The sequence below is a fragment of the Phasianus colchicus genome, chromosome 7 (assembly GCF_987193195.1).
Source record: "Phasianus colchicus chromosome 7, bPhaCol1.hap1.1, whole genome shotgun sequence".
Taxonomy (NCBI): Eukaryota; Metazoa; Chordata; class Aves; order Galliformes; family Phasianidae; genus Phasianus; species Phasianus colchicus.
The window spans coordinates 35,127,540-35,133,366 of NC_143442.1; the positions used below are offsets into that span (position 1 = coordinate 35,127,540).

Consider the following 5,827-nt stretch of genomic DNA (forward strand, 5'->3'; position numbering starts at 1 on the left):
TGAACTGAGTGATCTTGGAGGTCTTTTCCAACCTTGGTGATTCTGTGTGGCATCTTTATTTTTCCCATGAGAAAACACGTTCCTTGGTCTTCAAGTACTGACAGACAGCAAAAGCCAGGATTTAAACTGAGACAGGGGAGGTTTAGGTTGGATATTAGGAGGAAGTTTTTCACCCAGAGGGTGGTGAGGCACTGGAACAGGTTGCCCAAGGAGGCTGTGGATGCCCCATCCCTGCAGGCATTCAAGGCCAGGCTGGATGTGGCTCTGGGCAGCCTGGTCTGCTAGTTGGTGACCCTGCACATAGCAGGGGGTTGGAACTGGATGAGCATTGTGCTCCTTTTCAACCCAGGCCATTCTATGACTTCTCCCCTTGAGTTTCTTTTTCTCTCTATTACTGCTGCGTTGTGACTCCAGCTTAGTGAATTCTGCTTCTTGCAGTTTTAGATTGGCCCAAGCCCTAGGGATTGCTCCTTGCCAGTGCAGTTTCTAAGGTTTGCAGCTCAGAAACACTGGGAGCTGAAGGGAGTGGCAGCAAACTGCTCCTGAATTTTTGTGGTGTGTGAGACAAAGGGGTTAAGGAGAAAGCAATCACTGCGCTGCATCTTTGCATGAGCTGTTTGGGCCATATCATCTCTGATTTATGTTTTTCTTCTCCCTGTAACACTTAGGTTGATACTTAGTGACGGTGGTGGGGCTGGATGGAGTTCTCTTCCAACCTTCATGGTTCTACACTTCATGATTAGTATATATCCCTTAAAGCCTAGTAGGTGTGAAAGCTTTCAATCTCAGAGCGAGGTCTCAGTGTGTCCTTGCTGCTCTGTGTCGAGGATTACTTGGCTATGGCACTACAGTAGCCACTTCTATTTTCTCTGTACAGCCGTGGCACGGGGCTGTTTTCTCATTCAGCAGCGTGGGCTTTGTTTTCATTTTGGCTGAGATCTGTAGCAGAGAATACTGCCTGGACAACGTCCTGGAGGAAACTTATTCTCATTGCAGTCGTGCTTGCCAGGATTTCTTAGCATGAGGTTCCACAGTAGAATGTACATTCTTCATTACGTATCTGTAACGAGACTTAAAGTATGAATTAAAAAGGACTTGAATTGAAATGCTAAAATGTCCCAGGGCAAACTAGAATTGAGGCACATATGCCTCTTGTATGTTGCTGGGCATTGCAACAAAACAAGAACCAAGATGTTTTGAATGGAAACCATAAAGCATCTTGTTGTCATTTGAAGACCATAGCTGTGATAATTCTGAATGCCCTGATTGCTATTCTTTGTGCACCAAGGTATGTGTTTAATTACAGAGCCCTGTGGGCATCAGATACGGTGGGTTCAGTCCTGAGCACAGCACACTTGGTTTGCACTTACTGCATGGGGCACCGTGTTATTCAGCACTGATTGCACAAAGCTCCTCTGACAGATGGAGGAGCTCTGCCACCAGGTATGCAGGGGAAGATTTCCTCCGTGGAAAGCAAGCCTTATTTTTAGCATTGGAAACGCTATATTTCTTAGATCTCCCTCTTTGAGATGGAGACTCCTGTGGTCTGGCAGGAGGTAACTGTACACCTGCCCAATTCCTCCCCGGCTGGCCAGGGAATGCTGACTCAAGGAGACCAGATTAAGTGATATGGTGCTGGGTGGCTGAAATCAGCTGTGCCTGTTTCCACAGTGTCAGCTCGCTGTATTCTGTGTGCCTCAAGTATCCCCTAACGCTGGGTGTGAGCTTCCAGCTCCGGGCTCTGGTTTCATTTCATCTCAGACTGTCAGGCTCCTGATGTGAGCAGCTGTAACATGGGCTTCAAAGAAAATGGGTGTGATGGCATCTATTTTGGTCTCCGCTAATGTCGTGTTACTACTGGATTTTTAAGCGACTCCTAAGGAAAGGGTATGGCTGTATGGACCTACATTTTCTTATTCTCCTAATCCCGACAAAGAGAATAAAAAATTACAAAGCAGAAAACTCCTCACTGCTTTGTGGAAGGAGAAAGCTCTACAGAAATCCCTTTGGCCCTTCAGAGATGGAAGCAGATAGGAAGGTTTTTAGTTTTGGATTTAGAGGGAGAGCACTAACAAAGACGTGGTTACTACTAAGCTTCTTTGCATGTATTTTTTTTCCCTCTGGTTTTGGTTATCAGTGCTGTACACGCATGAAAATTCGCTTATATTTAAGAAATGTAGATGGGAGGCAGTTGTCAAACTACTTCTTTGTGCTTTGGGAAAGTGTCCATGTCAAGGTGCTTGTTAGAATGGCTCAGAAAGGACTTAGTTGTGCTCTCAGAGCCTTATACGTGACCATCCTAAACGTTGGCATTTTGATTGCTTATTACTTCCCTGTAGGGTGAGATGGGAGAGTTAAAAGGACCAGATGTTGGCTTTGTATGGACACAGAGCTCTTACAGCTCGAGCTGTAGCTGCCTCTGAATGGACAAAATTACATCTTGCTATAGTCTGAGTTTTCTAGAAAAAATAAAATCCTGCTCTCTTTGGCACTTCTCCATCTGTTGCACTGCCTCTTTTCCCCACCTGGAGGGGTGTGTTTGTCATTGCTGCTGCTACATCAGCACCAGTGTTTCTGTGTGGCTCAGGAGGTGGTGTTAAGGAGGACACTGACGTCTCTGCATCTGTGTTTGAAATGCTTTGGCAAAACTGTGCGTTTCCTCTTTTTTAGTGAAATAAATCTCTGGTCTCTCTCTCCTGCTTTGCTTACCCCGAGGAAGGCTGCTATTCTGCTGACATAACGTCTGTTCTGTGGTGTTTGTCAGCTGTTCCCTCCGCTGCTGGTTTATAGAATCATAGAATCACTAAGGTTGGAAAAGTCCCACAGGATCATCCAGTCCAACCCATCAAGATGCCCAAGTCCAACCCCAACCTCCCCCATGGTGCCTTAGAACCACGAAGGTTGCAAGAGGTCATCAAGAACCCCAACCCATCCCACCATGCCCACAGAACCACGGAGGTTGGAAAAGTCCACTAAGATCACCAAGTCCAACCCCAACCTCCCCCCACCACGCCCATAGAGCCATCAAAGTTGGAACAGACCACCAAGATCACCAAGTCCAGCCCCAGCCCATCCCCACCATGCCCATAGAGCCACAAAGGTCGGAACAGACCATCAGGTCCGACCCCAACACGTCCTGCTATGCCCACAGCATCATGGAGGTCAAAAAAGACCATCAAGAACCCCATGTCCAACCCCAACCCACTCCACTACGCCCACAGCATCATGGAGGTCAAAAAGAACTGCAAGACCTTATGCATAAACTGCAAGGGTTTATGTGTTGAAGCACTTGTTAGGGTTCATTAGGAGTTGAGTGGTTGTGTGGCATTGCTTAGTGTGTGTTTGCTGGACAGAAAACCCTGCTGCTTGATTACCTGTGAGTGTGGAAATGCTCTGCTTGTTTTCTATGGAGGTGAGAGCTGCTGGGACGTGGATTGCAGCGAGTAACTTCAGCCAGCAATTGCCACCTGCCTGCAGGATCTCATTGTAACATCTAGAGCAAATTCAGGGAGGTTCTAACAGAGCTGTTTCCCTTTCCTATGAATGACAGAGACCCCCAGGCAGAGCAGTCGTGTATATGAGGGCTGCTCTCAAAGTAACGCCTCCTATTTTATGATGTCAGCCCACGACATCAGAGGTGAATGCTGGTGGTATGGCAGTAGAGGAATGGTACTACGAGCCAAAGTTTATTAAGGGGTCCCTTGTGAATTCTCCAAAGCTGCATTGCAAGTGCATGTTTTGCCTGAAGGTGGCAGAGTAGAAGGTTTTGCAGTTACTGTGCTGGGAAGTCAGCGCTTGTCCCCAAATAATTTGACTCTCAGCCACGTCAGGTGTTGGGCAAATCAGAAAAAAAAATCAAATTTGGGCCTTATGGGTTAAACTGAATTATGCTTAAGGACTGCCAAGTTGGTGACTTTCCCCAGCACGCAGTGCTATCATAGAATCCCTGATCATCTAGTCCAACTCCCTGCAGTGAACAGGGACACACAGCTCTTATCAATGGAGGTGAACTAGTCCACTGAAGACATTACATTTTTTTGTTATAATACAATGTCTGTGTGTGTGTGAAAGTGAGAAATGCATGCAAGGGTTTTGGAACTTCAATCGAAGCACTTAATTTGAATAACGCTATGCAGAATAATTCAACAAGCCAATTTGTGGCCTTATTTCAATTCATAAGGAAATGATAATGGAAAGTACCTTTTCCTGTTTAAATGCTTCATCAGATTGTGCTGAGACAATCTCTCAGGTATTTGTCCAAATATGCACTGCCTAACTCTTTACGCTTTATAGAGCCAGCAAGAGAAGCCAAAATATATATTCAGTCTGTTCCTCTTTCTAAACACAGTGCTTTTATCTGTCTGTAAGGCAGGCAATGATCTAACAAGTGCTTGAGGTGATGCTTGTCACAGATGCATCTGCTTTGGCATAACAAATACAGAGCTCCTCCTGCTGTGCCTTTCTCCTGTGGGCTGGGAGATGGTCTGTGAGCTGGTTCATCACATCAGTGCTTCAGGGGGAAAAATGCACCTGCAAATCATGTCAGACATAGGTTATGTACATGCAGTCAACTCTGGATACAGCACTTGGCTGCCCATTAGGCAAGGCAGAGTCTGCGCATGGCGAAGTTGAACAGTCATGCATGAACCATGAGCAAAGCTGCTTCCAATGGCAGTGGCAGATGGCTCTCAGGAGAGCATTTTGGTGATGGCAGTGAGTGCATTTGCAGGTCAGCAAAGGAGGAGGGTGCTGCACTGGCTGTGAACAGGGTAAGATGGGAATCCCTTAAGGGATTTCAGCATTTGGAAGTCTTGAGGCTGTAAGCAAGGTCCAAGGAAATGGGTGTCCATAGCCCTGGGGGAGACTGCAGCTGGATGCTCCTGGTAGGTCTGCTCAGGGCAGTTCAGGCCTGTTTACCCTCAGGGTCCTGGTAGTCCTCAGTATGATGATCTTTGTGGTTGAGTGCTTTGTGGTTGAGTACCTCTCGTTCTTCACACAGTGTCTTCATTGATTTTTTTTTTTCCCCCATGCTGATGCTACCTGGAAAGCTTGCTGCTCCAACAGCTTTGTAAGAACGGGAAATGTTTTCAGAGATAAATATTGACTGGGTGATGAAGCCCTGGTTTCTGACTATTCACGTTCAAGCAAAGTTCCCAGTATCACTTTGAAAAGAAAAGGCAAAATACGACAGGCAGCCTTTTCTGTTCCTCACATGGGTCAGCAGTGGAATATATGATTGCTCCAATCTGCTGTTTTAGCAATAGGTGGTCTTCTGAGGGCTAAGGTGCTTAATTGAAGATGCTTTTGAACGGTGGGGGGGTGTGTGTTTTGTTTTAATGCCCTATAGCTAGGGCTGTCAGCTGAGGATTCTATTGCAGAAACAAATTCAGGCTTGTACCTTGTGCAAATGTGGAGTTTGTAACATAGACAGCCTGCTCCTTTTGCAACTCCAGTTGTAGGATCAGCTCTACCCTCGCTCCTCCTTGTGGCCATTTAAAAACATTGTACTTTTTTAGTTTTCAATTTGAATACATTTTTTTTTTTCCCCCAAATTAGGCTTCTGTCACTGGGTGTGTGTGCCTGAGTTTGTGACCTGGCAGACAGCTGCTTGTGTAATGGTAGTCTTGCACAACAACAAATTTCTGGGCATCGTTTAGCTTCTTCACTTCTTTTCTATGCAAGGATTGTGAGAACAGTGAGATGTTTTATCTTTTTTTTTTCTTTCTTTCTTTTTTTTAAATTTTATTTTACTTAAATGAGTAGAAGCCTATGCAGGTAGTCTTCTGTGATGGAGCTGGAAGGACTAATCTGAATTTTCAGCTCTATG

At 45.7% G+C, this 5,827-nt stretch overlaps 1 long non-coding RNA gene across 1 annotated transcript; it reads right to left on the reverse strand.

The window, feature by feature from the left end:
* Positions 1 to 375: 375 nt before the first annotated feature.
* Positions 376 to 3,568, reverse strand: LOC149917325 (uncharacterized). Its single transcript, XR_016468049.1, has 3 exons — positions 3,375 to 3,568; positions 2,710 to 2,779; positions 376 to 1,060 (listed from the first exon to the last, which is right to left on the reverse strand). It is a non-coding gene; the product is annotated as an uncharacterized LOC149917325 (long non-coding RNA).
* Between the last annotated feature and the right edge of the window lie 2,259 nt (positions 3,569 to 5,827).